Here is a 7487-nt window from a genome sequence, read left to right on the forward strand (position 1 = left end):
TTTTAACCAGTTTTACTTTTAATGTCTGTGGGCCACTTTCCTATGGCTCAGGAAACCCAGTAGCTTAAGGGAGGCAAGAAGGGCAGGATCAATCATAAGTGCCTTTACAGCACTGCTTGCGAATCAAAAGAAGCATGAGTGCTCCCCCTGCCGCCTCCGACCACCACCACTCTAGCCCGGGCCCACCAGGCAAACCTGCTTCCTTTCCTGCAAATATTGGGGCCAGTATTTCAGTGAGGTCAATCTATGGAACATGCTCCCTAGGAGACAGTGGAAGTAGTTATTATTTGTTCATTCAAATGCAAATTAAATTGATATCAACAACAACTTATATAGAGACTTTCACATAATAAAAAGTCCCAAGGCGCTTCACAGGAGCATTATGAAACAAGATTTGACACCAAGCCACACAAGATGATATTCGGGCAGGTGACCAAAAGCTTGGTCAAAGAGGTAGATTTTAAGGAGTGTCTTAAAGGAGGAGAGAGAGGTAGAGGCAGAGAGGTTCAGGGAGAAATTTCCAGAGCTTAAGGCCTTGGCAGCTGAAGGCACCGCACTAACGGTGGAGCGATTAAAATCAGGGATGCTCAAGAGACCAGAATTATAGGCGCACAGATATCTCAGAGGCTTGTGGGGCTCGATAAGATTACAGAAATCGGGAGGGGTGAGGCCATGGAGGTTTTGTAAACAAGGATGATCATTTTAAAATCAAGGCGATGCTTAATTGAGAGCCAATGTAGATCAGCGAGCAGAAGGGCGCTGGGTGATCAGGACCTGGTGCAAGTTAGGATGCCAGCAGCAGAGTTTTGAATGATGTCAAGTTTACAGAAGGTAGAACGTTGGTGGCCAGCCAGTTGTACATTAGAACAGTCTGGTCTAGAGGTTATAATGGCATGGATGAGGGGTCCAACAGCAGATGAGCTGAGGCAGGGGCAGAGTCAATATTACAGAGGTGGAAATTTCTTTAAGAAAATAACATTTTGGGATATAGTATATGAGTAATTTGAGACATGACATGTGGTCAGTGCAGCATGCTTGGGAGGAATAGGTGACCTTGGACCTATGGTTTCCAAAGCACTCCACTACTGGGGTTTTCCTCAAGTCATGTCTGTGTCAGTTGTAGACTGATTGCTAGGATTAGTCAACAACTCCATTATCAATGTATCATGCGACCACAGGATGATATAAGGCAAACAAGATACACCCTGGTCTTTTTTTTTTAGCAATCCCTATGTTCTTATGTCCAAGGCAGAAAACTGGTTGTAATTGGCACATTAGCTATCACGGAAAGGTCGCAAGGATATCTGGTATGGTACTATATAATTTACATTAATGCATTAGGAGGTGCTTTTCTAATGTTTGGGTTGAACAGAGTAGAAATTGTATTTTATTCTACAGTTGATCATACTGTACCTATGCTCGGAATCCCTCAGATGGATGTTGAGTACCTAAATTAGAAAAATATTTATTTCAACAATGACATCCCCATCCTGATAAACACACAAAAAAAACCTTTTTAAAAAAATGGTTGGCAAGATATCTTTATATCTTAAGTGTTGTTCACGGACATCAGGGGACTTTTTCTATTGGTAAAGAAAACATTACAGCTCATAACACCAGGCTGCATTGCCAATGCTATACCTTAATTAAAAACACAATGGCTTTAAGTATTAACATAGCTAATCTCCATCACTATGGCTAACGTGCTTGGGATCTTCAGTTAAAAATTGCATTTAGACTCGACTCATTTGGGTGTCTTATAAAGTCCTCCAATATAACTGAGACTGTATAGAAAAGCAACTGAACACAGATATATTTATTCATAATGGTCTCCATGAAGAATCACAAATTCTCCGATGCATCATTGCATTTGGAAAGCAATTGTTGCATAGAATAACCATTTTTATTCAAAACAGAATACGTTGGAAATATAGAGCAGGCCTATCAGCATCTGAAAAGAGAAAAAAACACATTAGTATTTTGGGTATAGACCCTAGTTTAGAACTTGAAAATAAGTCAGTCCCTTAAGACAAATGAACAAATTGAGAAAAAGCATAGCAGAAGTTAAAGTTAATGACTCCTGTCAGAGAAAGGAAGTTAATAGATTTAACTGCCCGCAAAACAGTTTATTTGAAAACAGGTGGATAATGTACAAAGATCATCTCAGTGAGGCAATGAAAGACATTCTAAGATCAAAAGGGCAAGAAAATAGCTAAGCCAGGGAAAGATACAAAAAACCCTCTAAATAACGTAAAATGGAATTAAGACATGAGGAAATGGGGAAGGTAGTTAAGATATTAAGTTGGTAAAATCACGATTCAGAGCTGAGGGCCGCATAACAGCCAGAAGAAAGTTGAGATATCACTGCTGAAGCTTACATTGCATTTGGTTGGGATAGTGGATGAAGTCAAAGAAGGAAAGCTTAGAGTGAGATTTGAGAGGGAATTTGAACTGGCAATTCACAGGGAGGTTAGGATCACACTTGCAGACAAAACAGAGAAGTTTGGCAAAGTAGCCTCTGCATTGTAGAGAAGACAATATTGTGAACATTAAACTGGATCGAAAGGATTACAAATGAATTACTATATCACATGTGGTGCCCTGGTATGGAAAGATGTGAATCAGCAAATATTGTATCTGTTCTGGTTGTTCAGGAAAGTACCAGAGAAGGGCAGCTGGAAGTCAGTGTTATGGAAAAATGAACAAGGATATCAAAGAAGGAATGATCCCCTTTTAAAGCAGAAACAGAAATGGAGAAGGTGTTGTCCTTCATAGTGGATGTTTTGGGTGGTAGAAATGGCAGGTGATCTGCTGAATGTTGAAGTTAGTAGAACAGAAGGCAAGGAAAGAGAGGCCCTGTCACTGGAAAAGGGAATGAAAGTGCAAACATTGGAAATGGGACAAACATGGTAAAAGGTTGCTGTCAACCTCAGGAGAAAAAAAATTCAGAAGCTCTGGATGGATAATGCAGTCATCAAAGTGGCTATGACAGAAGCTGGGATAAAGAGGTGGAAATTTTACATGTAACAGGGCAAAAAGAAGCACACCTTTTCAAACATTTAAAGCTCAGATTGCTGTGCTGTCTTTTTTGGTGCATGACCAACAGGTATATAAATGCTCAGGTAGCCCCATGGCATTGAAAGGGAAGGGAATAGTACTAAAAGGTGCCCATTGCTGTTGAAAACAGAACAGCAATATGTTCACTGTGTTTTGTTAAAAATGGATCTAGCCTCTGCTCATGTTTCCTTCCCTATTTCATAGCTCACAATCTGTGAGGAAAGAGCATAGTACAGTGATGTTTATAATCAAGTCAACAGACTTCTTGTAGGTGTCTGTGAAAAACTTGGTACTAGTGGAAAGTCCAGGCAAGAAAGTATTAGCAATTGACCATGCAAAGATGAGGGGTGAATGAAAATTGGAAATGAAGTTGATTAAATTCTCCAGCTCAAAAGGATCAGCAGGAAATGGCATAAACATAATGGAGGAACAGGCCAGAGATGGTCTAAGTAGAATCAGAACAAAGAATGTTTCAGATATCCTACAAAAAATCAGACACAACTGGGTTCCCATGGTGGCACCTTGTATCTGAATGTAGTGTATGAAGTTAAGTGTTGCTCAGTGTGAGACTTTCAACCAAGCAGAACCGAATGAAGACTAGCTGAGTTACTATTTAAGGAAGAAGCAGAGGGCTTGGTGACTAGCCTGTTAAAGGATGGAGGTGGAGAGGGACTTTACATCATAATGAAAAGGAAACAAATGACAATTTCTGATCTCAATCTCTGGCCTCAATGTAGCAGCAAGCATCAGATGGGAGGGAAAAATAGAGTCAAGATTAAGAGGAGACTATCTAGGTGTGACGGGATTAAGCTGAAATCTGTTTGCTTTTGAGATGCAGTAGCTATTTCTCAGGGAAACTTTAACAATAGCATATTCAGAAAAACTATTTAGATGCTTAGACTGAATATTGTTTCGTCAGGTTAACATTACTTAAGCATTTCACAAACTGAAATATTCTTTTAAATGTTAGAAAAGCAAAATATTGCAGATGCTGGAAATCTGAAAGATAAACAAAGTGCTGAAAATACTCTGCAGGTCAGGCAGCATCAGTGGAGAGAGAAACAGAGTTACCGTTTCAGGTTGATGACTTCTCATCAGAAGTGTTCCTAGCTTGCTATGTTTTCCAATTAAATATAAACACAATGCCAACTAAATGTATTTGAATTTGCTGTAGTGATTTAATTCACTGCAAAAAATACAACACAATCTGGATAAATTTTAAATAAATTCATTTGAAAATTAATCTCTTGACAAGGCTTAATATTTCATCACAGTGGAAACTGTGCATTATTATTTTACAAAACACTGTTATTTTGTTGTTTAATTTGATATTATGAAATACTCCTTGTAAAGTATATATGGAAGTTCAAAAATACTTGCTAATCCAATTTATGCAACATTTGATTCGATTCACACAGGCACAAGTACATGAAGAGGAAAAGAGAAATCTCAGCCATGAAGTAATCACTAAGTAATCATCTAATAGAAGCCAAGCTAACCATAGATAAATTAACAGAAAACAATGTAAGTACCTAGAAACGAACACATTCCCAAGGCTTCACATTTACCAGAAAGATAAAGCAAAGCAACACTAAATTTAGTCACCATTTTCAGCACATGCTTTGTGCTGAAATGACGTTATGAAATTTTGAGGCCTCCAAATTTGGATGGGGCCTGTTTACACCAGGTTTCCATCCCATAACAGCAGAGGCATAATTTTCAGTTACGCCTGGGAACTCTCCATGATCTGCCTGGTGATTCGTTATTTCACTAAATTAATATGATCTAAAGCACTAGGGGTAAGCGAGACCCAAATAAATTAGTCAAATCTGTAGCCACTATCAGCTGATACTGATAGAAATGCTTCTAGTTTGTAGCATAGAGAAGCTTTATAAGGTGATTTCTGAAGTTTGAAGTAATTTTTTGGAGCAGTTTTCCTTTTTGCAATGCACCTGTACCAAGGTGGACTCTCTTCTGATAGCCCGGGTCTGGGGAATTCATCTAAAGTAGGGCGTTTTGATTCAGTTACATGAGTTTCTCAATGGGCATTCCTTTGTTTACCATTTTTACAAAGGTGGAAGAAGACAGGAAGGAGGCAAGAATGCAGCATCTGAGGAGGATGTGACCACAGGATAATCACCCTCACACCGATCTTATGATGATCTCCGTAATAATCTTTGCATGAGAAGAATATGGTTCACAGAAAAGATTGTATGAATGTTATGTCAGCTTCTTCATTAAGACCTGCAGCCAAGATCGTCTGCCAAACAGTTTTGTCCATGGCTGTGAATGTAACCACTGCACTCAATTTCTATGCCACTAGCTCCTTTCAAACAGCCACAGTTGTACCATTGTTACAGCACCCAGGGTGCTATTTAATCATACATTCGTCAGGCTACTAATACGATTTTCCTGAATCTGGGGAATTCATGCAATGTAGGATGACAGCAAAGAAGCAGTGTGATAGAGCTATACAGCTTTAGCAAGTTGCTGGTTTCACAATGTTCAGGATGCAATAGATGGCACACACATAGCACTGTGAGTTTTTACAGTTAACTCTTTTAAGTTCGTGAATAGAAAGGCTATCCATTCAATGTTCAGATAGTGTGTGACCAGTTCCCAAGAATTCTACAGTCAATAAAATAGCCTGTTGCCAAGGTGCCTTCATATTCAGGAATACTAACCTCTCTGATCTGTTCAAGGAAGAGAGTGAAGTTTGCAGATTGCTTTTAGGCAATAAGGCTTAGCCCATGCTTTTATGGATAATGATCCTTCTGTGAGTGGCAAGAACAGAAGCTGAGGGGCATTATGAGAAGGTGCATACCTCTACTAGAGTGATTGTAGAGAGAACTACAGAGATTTTCAAGGCCTTGAGAGCTTAGGAAGGACACTGTACTGTGTGCCTGAGTGTGTCTCCTGCATTGTGGTAGCTTGCTGTGCCCTGCACAGCTTTGATATCCAGAAAGGCCTGGATGCAGAGATCCTGAGGAAGTGGTCCTAAATGTCTTGGAAGCAGACAATAATGGAACAGAGCCTCAAGAAAACCATCACACAGGATTTTCAGCACCAGTTACAGGGGGAATCTGAATACAAACAATTAATGAATTATTTTCATCTGTTTAGTTCTCTCTATTTGTTACCACTACTATCTTCAGATCAAGGCTAACTCTTCAACATAGAACACAGCTTAGAACCTTATTGACATTAGACCTCTTTGCACCTGCTAGATAATTCAAAACAGTATAAGTGTCATGAATAACTGAACACAAACTAAATGTGCTTTTTCTTTTATTACAACCTTATTTGTGAATTTTAGACATCATACTACTCCTTCATACCACACTCCCATGGGTTTAACATGCTTTTTTCCACTACTTTTTGTACTTCTCCTAGGTCCAACTTGAGAACCAGTATAGCTGAGAGGAAGTTGGCAGCTCCTATGGTACAAAAGGCACAAGGAACTGAGGTCTCTCATGTCAGCTTTGTGATGGGAAGGACCTGCTGCAGGCTGCCTCTCTTCAGTGTCAGTCTGGGCAGCCTGTTCTTGTTTCTTATGTGCTACTTTCATAGAACTCTGAGACAGAGGCATGACACTTGGCATTACTCGAACATCATGCAGGTCAAGCAAAGTCATTGTCATTCTATTGACCCAAGATCTTTGTACCTACCACTCAGTGGATTGGCTGGTTTAATGGCTTCTATCAGATCCTGTAAGTCCTGGATCCTGGTCCTCAGAGCTTGAAAGCCAGAACATAGGGCTCTGCCTAATCTGTCACTTACTGCCTCCAGCTCTGGAGTCTGTACCGCTATGGAGGATGAGGCAATCATTGGTCCTGCGCCACTTTTAAGATAGGTGACTGTACAGATTCTAATAAAGTTGCCACACTCCACTAATGCCAGCAATGAGGAAAAAGCTTCCATGATGTTACTGCAATGAGTACACTCCAGAGTCATATCCATCAGTTATAAAACTTTTGTTCCCAGGATGTGGGTAATGCTGGCAAGGCTTATTACTCAGAGATGAGTGCTACCATTTAGCAAAGGTGAGTACTTATGCAGTGCTATTTTATAGCACTGAGCTGCTGCAGAAAGGAGTGCAAGTCAGCTGCTCTTGCACCATTTCATGCATACCACTGCCAAACCTCACAAGATTCACTGTTGATGAGAGTCTTCAGATATTTCAGGCTGCGGAATTTTGAAATTCTGTCAAACTCCTCCATCTTGCCACATCTCTGCACACTTTCAAAAGTATCCTTAAATTGATAGAAAATTGATTTTTTTTGCATATACTGTAGTGCCAAGTAGAACTCAACAAATTCCATTGATGAGTCTGTAATATATTCATTATTTTTATGTAACCACATTGTGGCATTGCCTGACCATTTGTTTATTAACCACAACTATCAGCAAAAATTCAAGAAAGGGTCAGA

This window comes from Heterodontus francisci, chromosome 9 (assembly GCF_036365525.1).
Source record: "Heterodontus francisci isolate sHetFra1 chromosome 9, sHetFra1.hap1, whole genome shotgun sequence".
In the NCBI taxonomy this organism is placed as follows: Eukaryota; Metazoa; Chordata; class Chondrichthyes; order Heterodontiformes; family Heterodontidae; genus Heterodontus; species Heterodontus francisci.